Source organism: Spermophilus citellus (genome assembly GCF_964194105.1).
Source record: "Spermophilus citellus genome assembly, chromosome: 2".
NCBI classification, from domain to species: Eukaryota; Metazoa; Chordata; class Mammalia; order Rodentia; family Sciuridae; genus Spermophilus; species Spermophilus citellus.
The window spans coordinates 134,960,785-134,973,995 of record NC_138183.1 but is presented as its reverse complement, the minus strand read 5'-3'; positions in this window follow the sequence as shown (position 1 = coordinate 134,973,995).

Below are 13,211 nucleotides of genomic sequence, written 5' to 3'. Positions count from 1 at the left end.
GTCCACCGACCTTGCAGGCGTGGTTGGTAGCTCTGCCCCTCCGTGGGCCACTGGGCCTGTTCTGTTGATGGTCACAGTTCCGCCTACCTTGCAGGCGCGGGGGGAGGGCGCGGCTCTGCCCCTCAGCAGGCCGCTGGGCCTGATCTGCTGGTGGGTCACAGGTCCGCCTACCTTGCAGGCACGTGGGGCAGCTCTGTCCCTCCGCGGGTTGCTCGGCCTGATCTGCTGGTGGGTCACAGGTCCGCCTACCTTGCAGGCGCGTGGGGCAGCTCTGTCCCTCCGCGGGTTGCTGGGCCTACTCTGCTGGTGGGTCGCAGGTCTGCCTACTTTACAGGCGTGGTTGGTGGCTCTGCCCCTCCGCAGGCCACTGAGTCTGTTCTGTTGGTGGTCACAGTTCCGCCTACCTTGCTGGCGCGGGGGGAGGGGGCAGCTCTGCCCCTCAGCAGGCCGCTGGGCCTGGTCTGCTGGTGGGTCACAGGTCCGCCTACCTTGCAGGCGCGTGGGGCGGCTCTGCCACTCCCAGGTTGCTGGGCCTGACCTGCCGGTGGGTTGCAGGTCCGCCTACCTTGCAGGCGCGGGGGGAGGGCGCACACCTATTTGCATTTAGACAGTTACGCGAAATGGAGGACGTAATACTTGGGATGAAAGTTGGGGGGAAGGGGAAGGTAGGTGCTCTTGAAAAGAAAGAAGGAGAGGGAGATAGATAGCATAGAGGAGAATGGAAAGAGCAGTAAAACTTGGAAGGGGAGAGAGAGAGGGAAAAGGGAGAGAAAAAAATAAAATGAAATAGGAAATAAAATTAGGTCTTAGAGATCCATTTTCTTCTCTTCCCATAGGCAAAGCTGTGCCCTCCGGGCTGAGTTTTGCCCTCAATGTGTCGACAGCAATCCCTGTAAGGCAGTTCCTGGGAGTCTCTCAATCCTGTTGGTCCAGAGCCTTTTCACTTCTACGGCCCCTCCTCCCCTTCCTCCTGCCAGCCAGCCAGGTCCTGCTCACCGGAGGCAGTTCCCCAAGGATTTGGTTACACTTTCAGCCCCACCAAGTGCTCTATTTCCCTAACTACTGAGCACTCTCTCTGTCATTCATCTAAGCCCCAGTGCTGTGGAGCTGTGGTCTGGGAGTCAATTGTTTAATTTTTCCGGACCCCTTTGGTGGGTACACCTTCGGAATCTGGCAGCTAAGACCATTGGTGTCGCTGCTGGTGGTAATAGGAGTTGGGGGTCGAGGATCCCCTCTACTTCCCTCAGCCCCTACAGTCACAACCACTCTGTTGGCGGTAGGAGGAGTTGGGGGTCTGGAGTGTCCTCTGTTTCCCTCCGCCCCTACCGTCACACCCTCTCAGTTCGCGGTTGGGGGAGTTGGGGGTGGGGAGTCTTCTCTGCTTCCCTCTGCCCCTACAGTCACGCCCACGTCACTGGCAGTAGGGGGAGTTGGGGGTCGAGAGTCCTTTGGCCCTTACGGTCACGCCCATGGAGAGATTTTGAAGTTTCCCGGTTGTTTGTATCTGATGTGGGTGGGAGTCACACACCTGCTAAAGTAGATTCCACTGGGAAGGAATCTCTTTGGCCGAACTTTGGTGACTTCCCCTCTCTGCTATGGCGGGCCCCTGGCTCCTTGCTGGAGTGTCCGAAGGGAGGGGTGGAACTGGCTTGTCTCTGGTCTGACACAATCTCTGGTTTTAGTTCCCAGTTCGCTATTTCGTAAAGGGTTGGTTAGATTCCCTTCACGCTGTCTGGGGGGGGGGGGGGAGCCATTCGCCGGGTGGGCGGGGCTGTTAGTAGAGCCGGGAGGGCATGGGCTGTCTGCTGGGCCAGGCGGGGACACTTCTCGCTGCGCCGGGCCGCCGGGGGCCTCCTGTAGAGCCGGGCAGCTGCTGCGGCATGGCCAAGTGCCGGGTGGCCAGGGTGGCCATTCGCAGAGTGGGCAGGGCCGCCAGGAGAGCCGGGATGGCAGGGGCCCTCTGCCAGCCAGGCAAGGACCCCTTTTGCTGAGCCAGGCCACCGGGGAGCGTCTGTAGAGCCGGGCAGCTGCGGCCGCGTGGCTAAGATCCGGGCGGGGCGGGGTGGCCGTTCGCTGAGCGAGAGCGGGGCCTCCCGGGAGAGCCAGGATGGCGGGTGCCGTCTGCCGGTTCGGGCGGGCCGCGCCGCTCTGGGCTGCCAGCCGCTTGCAGAAGCGGCTGGTGGCCGCGGGATTGGACCTGCACCTGCCAGGGGGCCGCCTGTAGAGCCGGGCAGCTGCGGCCGCATGGCTAAGAGCCTGACAGGCGGGGTGGCCGTTCGCAGAGCGAGAGCAGGGCCTCCCGGGAGACCTGGGACGGCGGGATGGCGGGTGCTGTCTGCGGGTTCGGGCGGGCCGCGCTGCTCTGGGCCGCCGGCCGCTTGCAGAAGCAGCTGGTGGCTGCGGGACTGGAACTCTGCGCCCGCGTGGCCGGCCACGATCCACTTGTCTGGGACAAATTGACACTTCTAATAAACCTACCAATTCCCGGCAGGTCCCCTCTTAATGGAATTTTGCTAGAAGTTCCTCAGTAGGTAGACTGCAGCTGTTCCAATGGGTCTTTCTGATCCCGTTAATGTGGAGACATTGGAATCGCTGCTTCCTCGCCAGCGGCCATGTTGGATCCTCTAAATCCAAAATCTTGACCTCCAATGAGGTCAAAATAATTGAGCAGATTGGGTGGTTACTGTATCTCCAATAGTCTTTCCATTTCCTCTTGAGCTATGTACTGATAGAGCAAGGGGTGGGGTTTTTAACCACTTTCTGGTTTTGTGTTGCTCTCTGAGCTGCCATATGGAGCAGCTAAAGCTGTTTGTTATAAGACTCAGCTTCCCTTCTCATCAGTATGAGACGAGATGGGTTAGGACATATGTCAGTTGGCATTTTGTACACTGCTAGGGTACACTGATCTGGTCCAAATGGACAAAACTGCAGCATTCTGCAGCATTCTGAGGGGAGCTCTTACAGTCAGAGTTGAGGTCTAATCAGGCCTTAAGGGCTTTGTTGGGTGGTACCTTCTTTGGAGAAACTAGATGACCTGCCCCTAGGGATAGACAGCAGCTCTTCTGCACCTCTGGTTCTCAGGACCCTCCAAGGAAATCCAGTTGTGGGGTAGGTTGGCAGATTCTCCACTCACTGCTGCCCAGGAGCACAGACTTCCTGGGCTTAGTTGCTAAGTGTATCCCCCACTCCTCAGGTTCCTGGCCCTGCTTAGCTGATCATGTGAGCCACCAGATGTAAAGGAGAAGTGAGACAGGCCCCCCTTCACCCTTCCAACTCAAACTTCCTTGCGTATAATCTACTCCATTGCTGTTTCACTCACACTTTGTTGGGCCCAGCCTAGGTCACTCAATAGGCACCTGCCCAGGATATGTGACTGAGTGTGTGGCTTGGTTTGGTATTCTGATCTCCTAGTTCATTCAGTTCAATCTTCAGTTGCTGCAGCTGCACACTCACCTCAAAATGGCTCCCCCCTTCAGCTCTCCATGGTCAGTAGAGATACAGAGTGCACTTTTCAAGCACCAGCACTCAGTGCAGCCTCTGGATCAGCTAAGATTAGTTGCATTTTTTTATCTCAGGTTTCTTCTTACCAACACTATGTGCCCCCTCCCTCTGTCTGTGGTGAATCCATACCAGCAATACCCGTGGAGCCACCAGGTCAGGTCCAATGTATTCTTTCTTCTTTCTTTTACACAAATTTCTGAGTCCCTAAGCCACTTTGAATATCCAATATTAAATTTTACTGAAATCCCTTTTTCATTCACCTAATTGAGAAGCTGTATGCCTGCTGCTTTGTTCCCATGCCATGGCACAGATTGGGATGCAGCTTCCCTCTACTCCAACATCTTCTGTCTCTATCATTAAGCAATATTCAAACAAAATCAAAGACACAGTCCACAGATAAAAAAAAAAGAAAATAGCTGATAATTTCATCTCTACTCATGAATAAATATCAGTCAAGCAATATATTCTCATTATGACTAGATTACAAGAAAGGAAAACATAGTGGTGTGTCTCATCCAGCCTCACACACCATAAGAATAGAACCTTAGTCTAATACACAGATCCATTATAGTTGTAAGGAGAAAAATCCAAGAATAGAAAACATCACCACCAAAAGAATGCTGAGAAAGCACTGTTCTTATCCACAATTTTTGTTATCCCTTCTGATTCCATGCAGTTATAGGTAATAGAACACTTTAAATAGAAAAGAGTTTATTTACTTATTTCAGAAAAACAAGAAAAAATGAGCAGTATTTTAGCCAAAGCAATTAATCTCTCCTTGGGGAAATTCAAATCTCAGCACATGGGCTATATATTTTTTAATAGAGTTGAGCTGTAGCTTCTCTTCTTGCAGAAAAATGGAATCATAATACAAAAGGCAAAGCCCATGTCCTTTTCAGAAAGTGTTTATGCTTATTAGTATATACACACACTTATTAGGATTGATTATCTTTTTCTGTGGCTCATATGCAACCCAAGGCTCAGTGGTAACACTGTCTCATTTACAGAATTTTTAACTCAGAATGTTGACATATCCTTCAGAGCAATTAATAAATCCTAATCCCTGCTCTCTCTCTCTCTCTCATTGCATAAAAGTTACAAATGTAAAAAACAATTCATTATGAAAAACTTCAAATAAGTCCCATAAGGAAGACTCTCCTTGAAACTCAAGAGCAAAAGATACACCTTAGGGATTAATTAAAAGTTAACTTTTCTCTAAAAACCTTGGAGAATTCTTGTCTGGATGATGCAACACCTAGGAAATTTCCTGTGAAGTGATGTAACTACAGATAGTTGCCATGGAGGCTTCATTTCAAATGTGTTTCAGAATTATTAGAGCAATTTTTTCTTTGTTTTTATTTTTATTCTTATTAAGATAAACTTCACATAAAATTAACCATTTGACCGTTTTAAAGATTATATACAGAAGCTTTTAGTACATTCATAATACTATACAACCATCAGTGCTACTGACTTCCAGGGCATTCAACCACATCCACAAAGAAACCCTATATATATCAAGCAGTCATTCACTATTTCCTCCTACCTTCAATCCCTGGCAACCACTAACCTGCTTTCTGTCTCTTATGGGACATCCCTATTTTGAATGTTTCATTTTAAAGGATTTAAATGTGTGTGGCCTTTTGAATCTGGTTTCTTTCACTTAGGTAATGTTTTCAGGAATCATCCATGTTGTAACATATATCAAAACTTTATTCCTTTTTATTACTGTGTAATATTTCATTGTGTGAATATACCAGATTTTATTTATTCATCTGTTGATGGCCATTTGGGCTGTCTCCTCTTTTAGGCTATTATACATAACATTACCTGAAGGTCAACCAAAGGTAAGAGTTTAGGGACTTTTCAAGTCTCCTCTCAGTAGTATCCAGCCCTGGGCATGCATGTGACTTTCTAGAATACACACACACACACACACACAGAGAGAGACACACACACAGAGGAATATTTATTATTCAGCTTTTAAAATGGATATCCTATTGTCTGAAGCAACATGGATGAGCATGACATTATGATAAGTAAAATAAGTCAGATGAAGAAAGGAAAAATCCATGTAATCACTCTTATATGTGGAATCTAAGTGGAAAAGCTGAATACACAGAACAGAGGCTACTGGAGATGGGAGGAACCTGCAATAGAGACAGGTAATTCAATGGGTACAAATTTCAGTGATTGAGGATGAATAAATCTAGAGAACTAATATACAGCATAAAGACTACAACTACTAATGGTGTATTATATGGAGGCTATTTTGGAAAGATTTTAGGTGTTCTCACAAAACAAAATAACTGAGATTATGAATCTGTTAAATTCTTTATTGTAGTAAACATTTTACCATGCATAGATGTATCAAAAATCATTATGCTGATGGGTACAGGGCACAGTTAGCTAAGAGATGTTATAGAACATAACTCCTAATGTTCTGTAACAGAGTAGGATAACTATGATTCACACAATTAATTGAATGTTTTAAAATAGGTAATTTGATGTTCACAGCACAAAGAAATGATACATGTCTGAGGTGATAAAAAATGCCAATTACTCTGATCTAGTCAATATATATTGTACACAATTATTGAAATACCACACAGTACTTCATAAATATATGTAATTACTATACATCAAATAAATATATATTTTTAAAAGATTTTCATTAAAATATATGAAGAAATAAAAGTGATACTCTCATGTCCATAAATTAGATGAGGAAAATATAAACACAACAAAATAAAGCTAAAAACTTGAGTGAAAAAATATAATCATGTTGTTCACCTTAAGCTTCTACAATTAAAAACCTTCCTACTTTTTTTTTTGATAATGAGATTCATTATGCTTCCTCCATACTGAGCACTTGTGCCAGGAATGTGGGTTTCTGTCTTCAAGGCTTCTGCCAACTGGTTAGGAAGAGAAGAGCATCCAGGATACAAAGCTCTTACTGAGATGCAGTTTGTTCTCCTTAAATATGTGTTCCCCTAGTTGCTGCAAAGTTTTTAGTCCCAAAGTTCTAAGAAAGGTAATTACAAACATTTTTTTTCCAGTTTATTTGTTGCTTCTATGGATGGAGGAGAGGCGAGCTTTTAGAGTCCCCTACTCTGCCATTTTCGCTGACATCACTCTAAAAGCATTCTCCCATGACTTTTTCCCCATCTATATCTCAGCTGAATGACAAGTTATAAGGTCCCACTAAGTACTCAGACAAAAAACTGGAATCAGATTGATCCTGGTACAAATTCTAGCTCAGCCCTAGATGATTAATTTAACCTCTGAACTTCAAATCTCTTATCTTAACATAAGGATAATAATATTACAACCCAAAGAATTGGGGTTATTAATGATTCCATTACTGGCACCATGATTAAAGGTATAAATTTATGATGCAATGTAGATTTCCTTGTCTTTACTACTACAACCTAAAGTTTGGAGACTTTCCTATTCCTAAGAAAAAGGAACACAGGGCAGATATAGTTAATGGCTTGGATATGAGGGAGTTCGATGAAATCAAATGAAACCATGTATTTTAAAATGCAACACTAAAAAAATACCAGAAGTATATATAGTATGCTCTCACTTTTGGATAAAAAAAGGCATATGAATCCATAGAAAAATATCTATAGAAAGATAGACATTAAGTAGTAAGGAATGATAATCATTGGTTAAGGAAGTATGGTGTTTTTAGTTTCTCATTTTTTTCTTATCTGCATATTATCATTTTACATGAATATATACTGATTTTGTATATTTTAGAGTACTTCTAACATACAGTAATATTACTGTATTTTATTTTAGGTCACATGAAATCACTAAATTTAACTTGTTGAGTAACTGCCAAACTTCTCTATGGCTGTACCATGTGTACGAGTTCCATCCTTATACGTCCTTATACACTTATACACTGTTGGCAGAAATATAGATTCGAAGTCACTAGAGAGAGAAAACATCATGGCAGTTGCTCAAAATACTAAAAATAGAATTTCAATCCCATCACTGGGTATATATCCAAATAAAATAAAATCGATGTGTTGGAAGGAATATCCACACTCCCACATTTATTGCAGCACTATTCACTATAGCCAAGACATGGGATCAACCTAGGAGTCCATCAATGGATAACTGCATAAACAAAATTGTGTGTGTGTGGGTGTGCGTGTGTGTGTGCGTGTGTGTGTGTGTGTGTGTGTGTAATGGAATATTATTCAACATTAAAAAGAACAAAATCCTGGCATTTACAACATGGATGAAACTGGAGGACATTATATTAAGTGAAATAAGCTAGAAACAGAAAGACAAATACCACATGATCTCATTCATACATGGAACCCTAAAAAGCTTATCTCATAAAAAGGCAAAATAGAATGGCAGTTATTAAATGCTTGGTGGTTAAGGCAGAGAGAATTGGAAGATGTCAGCCAAAGGATATATAATAACAGTTTGATAAGAAGGAAGAAGGCCTGGATCTGGGGTTTGGGGGCAGGGTGAAGGAGGCAGATAGTTGTTTATTAGGGGAGAAATTGGGAATGACAGCTGATGGTTATAGAGTTTCTTTCTTGGGTAAAATTGATTGTGGTGACGGCTACAAAAAACTCAGAGAACATACTTAAAACCATTGAATTATATAGTTTATAAATTGATAAATGTAAAGATATGGGAATTACACTTCAATATTGAAGTATAAGGGTTTCAATTTCCCCACATCCTAACCAACACTTATTGTCCATCTTTTTTACAACCTTCCTACTGGATGTGAAGTGGTGTCTCATTGTGAGTTAATTTTGTAATTCCCTGATAGCTAATAATATTGAGCCTCTTTTCATATTTTTTTCTTTGGAGAAATGTCTAACATCCATTTTCACATTTGTTGATTACATATTTAGAGTCAAATCTAAAAATCCATTGCCAAATCCAAGGTCATGAAAAGTTCTCCCAGTGTTTTCTTCCAAAAGTTTTGTAGCTTTAAAAGCAATTGCTTTTTAAGATCAGATTTTACTCTGCCTTTTTGTTTGAAATGTCCCAAGACTTCCCAACAATCCTCTTGGGTATCAAGATAATTACCATCAATTGCAAGACTTTTTGCCTTGACCATAGGTTCACACTAAAAATGAAACCAAGTAAATAGTGATTTGGGAATCAAAGCATAAAATATAAAATTATGAAGCAATAAGAGTGATTGAGGGCTGGGGATGTGGCTCAAGCGGTAGCACACTCGCCTGGCATGTGTGCGGCCCGGGTTCGATCCTCAGCACTACATACAAACAAAAATGCTTTGTCCGCCAAAAACTAAAAAAATAAATAAATAAATATTAAAAATTCTCATTCTCTCTCTCTCTCTCTCTCTCTCTCTCTCTCTCTCTAAAAAAAAAAAAAAGAGTGATTGAAACTTTTAGTGGAAAACTAACAACATGTAAGAAGTCAAGAACAAACTTTTTGAACTCCAGCATAAAGGAAACATATAGGAGAGAGATCCAATCCCCAAATCAAGTAAGTCATTTTACTTTTGATCTGTGAGAGTGCTCTATTCTATTTCCAGTTTTGCCTACCTTTAACCCTGACCTAATGTGAATTTTCCTGAGCTTCTCTGAACACAGGAAGGAGCAGCAACAGATCTCATCTTGTTTTCCTCTGCTCCCTTATTTTACTAAAAACAAACTATATTCCAAGTATAATATGCCCACATTTTTAAGCTACAAAATTCTCAGTTGATATAATCTGATTCTTCTCTAGCAGAACACTGTTTCCTATCTAGAATCACAATGATTGGCTTTTCAGCAATCCTAGGACTTGAGCCCAACTACCAATTTATTATATCCAATTTCATATGCAAAGCAAACCTAGTTATTGGCATGAATATACAATGTGATCTCTTGCTTCTTTTTGTATTTTCTTTCATTTTCTACACCCAAAACACATACACAATCTTTCATAAATACATAACTGAAATAACATTAATGTTTTTGTGGGTGTGTATGATCCTTTGTTCTTTATTCTTTTCCTTTTTCTTTGATGATATTGTGCAAACATAGCCTAGAAGCACCTACAACAATTCCTCCATGGTCTTTTAACATTTATACCTATGTGCATCAAAATTAAATTATCCAAGTTTCATCAATACTAACACATATGACCTATCTGGGTGCAAAATTGTATACTCATTTTTTCTTGGTGTTAGGGATCAAACCCAGTACATGCTAAGCACTCATTCTATCACTAAGGTACACCCACAGCCTTGTGCTCCTTTTTGAAATGCTTTCTCAGGAACCAGCACATCATGTTCTCACTCTAACTACTTCCCTCTGATACAGGTGCTAACTAACCCCCTAGAAGTGAAAGGACACTTGCTGCATTAGGTCACAGAACTTTATATAGAGAGAAAAACCAAAGGTGATTTACAGATGCTAAGGACAACTTACATTTCTATAGCAACTGAGCATTGGAGGGGAAAAAATATGTTCATGCACAGCTAACACTTTAAGGTATTTTTAGTCTTCTTTTGATAAAAGAAGTAAGCAAGTAGAATAACTATAAGTAGAACAGTAAGTAGAATAACTATAATCACGCTACACCGATTTGCGATAATGTTTATTTTACATTATTACATTCTGATAAATATTGTAAGATTACCTATATGAGAAGGAAGATCACTAAAGCAAAATATATGTACACAAAACCAAGAAACACACAAAAAATTATCTCTAAATATGTGAGCTGGTTATAGGTAGTATAAACTCCTGTTGCTGCCCACTTCCTCTAATCATCCTCATCTCCGAAATACTCCCTAGCAAGCCTGACTTCTAGAAAATGTTAGTAGTAAATAAAATAAGTAACACACAGAAAACAGTCCCAAGGGGGATATGCTTGTACCTGGCCTTAGCAGAGGTCTCTAACCTAAAGGAGAATGGAAGCAGAATATTACTCTACAGACTGCATTCCCAGGAACAAGGCAAGCAGGCTTCCAAGCTCCTCTTTTTTGAGGAACAATCTATTTGAGCATCATAGTGGGAAACCTTGATCATTTTATTTTTCTTATCAGCTCCATACCTCTATGTACTACTTCATCAGAAATTGATTATTTGTGGACCTCTGTTAACTGTTTTATTATTACTCCTAAAATACTGATGAACTTTATGTTAGAGAACACAACTTTGTGTTGAAGACTACATATCACAACTCTATATCCTTATATTTGTCATGGCTGTTCATTACATGCTGACCAAGAGCTGCTGTCATTTCATCAAGTCAGCTCCCTGCCAATTGTTGTGGAATTTATAATGGGATTGAGTAGTTCAACAACTTGTATTAAAACTATACTTTTCTGGTGCTGGGGTTGTGGCTCAGTGGTACAGCGCTCGCCTAGCATGTGTGAGGCACTGGGTTCGATACTCAGCACCACATAAAAAAAATAAATAAAGGTATTTTGTCCATCTATAACTAAAAAAATTAATTCTTTTAAAAAAATATACTTTTCTGAGTTACTCATCAACTCATCAGCCATTCCTTTTCTCATGCACTAGCATATATGATATTAATATGACAAAGTTCTTCATGGCTCAATTGAATATTGTAGTCACTAGATTAAAGTACTTATTTCCTATACCTTTTTTCTTCAGCATCTTCCTCATCAGTTTCACAAAGGGCAAATCCAAAGTCTTCAACAGCATCTCTGTGATTCTTTTATAGACTGAGATTTTTAATGCTTCTGCCTTGTTTTCTCTTGGATTGCTCACTTCAGAAAAAGCCATATGCCTTGTAGTGAGAACTCTCAATCACAACTATGGAAAGGGGCATGAAGCAAGAAAGAAAGGCCTCCTGCCACACTGAACCCTTCTGCCAAAAATCATGTGAGTGAACTATCTGGGATTTGAATCTTGCAAACCTAGCCAAGCCTTCAATGAACAAAGCCAATCTCTTGAACACAACTCTGTGAGCAATTCTGAGCAACCTAGCCAAGTTGCTATCAAACTCCTGATCCACAGAAACTCGAAAATCATAAATGTTCACTGTTTGAAGTTGTCAAGTTTTAAAGTATGTTAAATAGTTAGTAGAAATAAATGGTTAAGGCACATATAAGAGATATTCAATTAATTAACAGAAATTTAAATTAAAATAATACTATTTTAGATCAGTATCCCTAGATATTCTATTCCTAGAGGCGTATATCAACTAAATTCTCTTATGAGACCATAAGAGGAAATTTACATTGATTGTGATACAAGGAGTAGGAGCAAAATGAGTGTCTGTCAATATATGACTGAGTAGGTAAAATGAAGTGTAATACAGTAGTGGAAACAACAAATTAGCTATGGACATAGCAACAGGGATTGACTTTAGAGGGACAATGCTAAGGTTTCAAAACTAAGGAAAAAAATGATATATAAAACAGAACAGCACCTATGTATATTAAAATTATAAAGCACAGACTTTTGAGTAAAGTGCAGTACAGTAGGGCAGGTGAATACTCCTGAAGTAACAAATAGAAAAAAATATATTACTTATAAAAATTGAATTTTGTGGCTATCAGGAAGCTATGGAAGAAATAAGAGTGAGATAAAGGGAAATTTCTGAGAGGACAGAACCATGCTGAGGCAAAATGACAATCTCCAGGAACTTTTAACCTACAGGAATCTTCTGCATCTGACCACCAACTTGTCATGGGCCTTGGTCCAAGCACAGAGCCTCTGTTGGGGATAAATGTGCCATCAAAGCTTTCAAAGGTTGTTAAAGGAGTGGTGTGACATTTGGAAACTTGAGGGACTTCAAACACATGGCCAGTTTTACCCAGAGGACATTTGCTGAATGCTGGAGTTGTATGGACTGAGGACTAGAACAAAAGCTTCTAAAAATGCTAAGTGAAATCTCCTATACCTATACCCTGTGGTGCTTAGGAAACAAAGATATTTTTTGAGGGACTTGCATTAATATCAGTGATATATACTTTCTGACCTAGTCTCCCCTTCAAAACATTTGCCATATTTTGAAGCTACCTGAGGTAGAAAAATAAAGAGCTAAATGGAAATCCTCTAGAGAAGATAATAAAACTTCTAAGTCTTTTGAAAGGTAAGAGACAAAGACCCCAACAGTTTAACTAACTCAATAAAATATCTGGAAAGGTCAAGTTTAGAAATGATAAAAACTAATATAGACTGAATCTTACTAGAACTCCAATACAAGTCTAATCATGTTCAGTTCCTGATTGAATTGTGATCAGTTCTCATTCCTGATGCCTAACAGAAGGAAGGAGAACCACCTTTGGTGAAAGATAGCATTATCTAAAAACCAAAGAACCATATGTTTCATACACAATATTTGGTATATAACACATAATTACTCCATGTATAAAGAGTTAAGAGTATATGATTATATTAATCAACCTTCTGTTACTGTAAGAAATACCTGAAATAATTTATGAAGAGAAAAGTTTGCCTTGGCTCACAGTTTTAAAGGTTTCAGTCCATGATCAATTGACACCCCCCTGCCCCACTACTGTGGGCCTGTGGCAACACATCATGGTGGGAGTGTGTAGCAAGGAAAATTGCCTACCTCGTGGCTGGAAAGCAAAAGAGAGAGAGAAAGAGGAAAAGTCTAGGGTCCCACAATCTCCTTGAAGGGGCACACCCCAAATGACTTAAGACCTCTCACTAAGTACCACCTGTTAGCTTCTGCTACTTCCTAATAGTAGCAGGCTGAGGACTAAGACT